This window comes from Athene noctua, unplaced genomic scaffold (genome assembly GCF_965140245.1).
Source record: "Athene noctua unplaced genomic scaffold, bAthNoc1.hap1.1 HAP1_HAP1_scaffold_260, whole genome shotgun sequence".
Classification (NCBI taxonomy): domain Eukaryota; kingdom Metazoa; phylum Chordata; class Aves; order Strigiformes; family Strigidae; genus Athene; species Athene noctua.
In genome coordinates this window covers 130,001-132,500 of record NW_027437725.1, presented here as the reverse complement: position 1 = coordinate 132,500, position 2,500 = coordinate 130,001, and the positions used below count along the sequence as shown (strand labels likewise).

Below are 2,500 nucleotides of genomic sequence, written 5' to 3'. Positions count from 1 at the left end.
GCCGCCGCCGCCGCACCCCCCCCACCGAGCCCACCCCCGGCCTCCGCCGCCCGGAGCGCGGCGGCTACGACGGGGAAGGGAGAAGAAGGCGGGGGGCCAGTGGCGACGGGGAGGACCCCCGTTCCCACGGCGCACGCCCCGCACGCGAGCGGCAGCACGGCACGGTACCGCCGCGGTACCCACCCGCAGACAGCCGCCCGCGCGGGAGGAGGCCGGGGAAGAGGCCCGCGCCTCTCCCCCCCCGACACCTCGGCCCTTCCCCACCGCCGCGCCCGACCCGGCCGGACCGAACCAACGGGCCGCCCGGCCCCGGCGGGACGAGGCTCCGCCAAGCGGGCGTTCCGGGAGCGGGGAGCTTCGGAGCGCTCCCCGAGTCTCCACTTAGGGGGACGAAGGCCCTCGGCCGACACCGACGGGCCTGCGAGGCACCCCAGCCGCGCCGCCGCGGACGCCGCCCGCCCGCCCGCCGAGGCGAGGCGGGGAGGGACGGCGCACCGGCCGGCGATTGATCGTCAAGCGACGCTCAGACAGGCGTAGCCCCGGGAGGAACCCGGGGCCGCAAGTGCGTTCGAAGTGTCGATGATCAATGTGTCCTGCAATTCACATTAATTCTCGCAGCTAGCTGCGTTCTTCATCGACGCACGAGCCGAGTGATCCACCGCTAAGAGTTGTCTGCCTTTCGGCACCGCCCCGCGCGCGCGGAGGGGCCGGGACCGCTCCGCAGAAGCGGCCCCCTTCTCGGACGACGGACCGCCGCCCCACCGACCGACCGACCGCCCCCCTCCGCACGCGCGGAGGGGGCGCGCGACGACCGGCGGGCGACGGTCGCGCCTCGCCTCAGATGACCGTACCGACATCACAACGGAGGGAAGGAAGGGAAGGGTGAAACAAGCTCCGAACGGCAAGGGCCCGGGGAGCCCGCGCTCCCGACCGACCTGGGGAAACAACAAGCACCTTGCTCGCTTCGGAGGCGGCCCAGGCGCCCGGGCTCGGCCCGGCCTCCGCACGGAGGGCCGGCGGCGCGTCCGACCGCGCGCCCGGACCTGCACCCGCCTCTCGCTCGCGCGGAGGGGGGAAACCACAGACGCTGACCGCCGCGCGGGCGACCAGCGGGGGCGCCCCGCTCGCGCCGCGCGCGCCTCCGCGCCGCCCAGCGCCCGCGCGCTGCGACAGCCGGCTCCTTGCCCCCGTGGCCCCGAAACCCCGGCTCTCGCCCCGACGCCGGGAACGCCCGCGCGGCGCCGCCGCCGCACCACACCGGAGACAGGGACGGACGGCCAACCGCCGGAACCCGAGACGGCGACGCGACGCCGCCGCCCGGCGCTCCGCCCGACCGCCGCCCGGCCACCGCACCGCCGCGGCTGCCCTCCCGGAGCCGCCGCCGCCGCTTCTCGTCTCGGCCCCTTCCGCAGGCACGCGCCAGGCAGAAGGCGGACGCCGCTGAGCCGGAGGCGACGCCCCCTCTCCCCGCTTCCGCGCGGAGAACGGGACGGGGAACGCCCCTCGGCCGCCCACCCGCCTCGCCTGACCGAGACCGGGAAAGGCGACTGCGAAGCGACGGGCAGGACCCGGGACGGGACAGGCCACGCGGCCGGCCACCGAGCGACCGCCGGCCGGCACGCCGAGCGGCGGCGCCGCCGCCGCCGCTCGGGCCCGGGGGCTGCGCCGCCCCTCCCCTCAGCCGGGGCGGGAAGGGGTGGGGGTGGCAAGCAAGGAGCACGAAGCCGCAAGCGCGCCGCTGCGCGTCCACGGAGACGCGGCGGCCCGAGCAGGCCGCCCCGCCCGGCGAGACCCCCGACCGTGGGGGAATCGCCATCGCCCCCGACGGCGAGAGAGCCCGCGCTCCCCGCCGGGGGGGGGGGAGGTTCCCCTTCGCGTTTCGAGGGCGAGGCAGGCCGGCTGCGGCCGACCGAACGCCGCCGGTCTCGCCGCCGAGACCGGACCGCGGAGAAGGGGGGGCAGGGGGGACACCCCTCCCCGGCGCGGCCGCCCGAGGGGACAAAAAGCCCACGGCGTGGGCGGCGGCCGCCATGGCCAGGGCCTGCACGAGAGCGACTCCCGCCCCTGGAGGCTCAACCGCCGCACACGGCCGGGGCCCGCCCCTGCGGGTCGCACCGAGCCGCCCGAGTCTTTAAACCTCCACCCGGCTCCGCGGCCTTCGACCCCCGGGCTCAGCCGAGGGAGGGCCGCGGAGGCGCGGACGCTAGGTACCTGGCCCTGGGGTGAGGGAAACATCCTCAAGGGCCCCGCGGGGGTGCCTCCCCCGCTGCCGCCATCGGGGGAGCGTCCGCCCGCGGGGGCGCGCCCGACATCCGCCACCACCACCACGTCCTCCTGGCCCGGGGCCCGAGGTTTCCCTCAGTATCCCGGCGCTGCGCCCGGGAGGAGAGCCGTGGCTCGGGCCGCCCGCTGGCGCGCGGGACACGGCCCGGCGCGGGAACTCGCCCGCCGGCCCGAGGGCCGGCGCCACGCACCCGAGCCCGGAACGCCCAGAGGCCTC

At 78.2% G+C, this 2,500-nt stretch overlaps 1 non-coding gene across 1 annotated transcript; it reads right to left on the bottom strand.

The window, feature by feature from the left end:
* Positions 1-517: 517 nt before the first annotated feature.
* Positions 518-670, bottom strand: LOC141955459 (5.8S ribosomal RNA). The gene has a single exon (XR_012632568.1). It is a non-coding gene; the product is annotated as a 5.8S ribosomal RNA (ribosomal RNA).
* Positions 671-2,500: the final 1,830 nt, after the last annotated feature.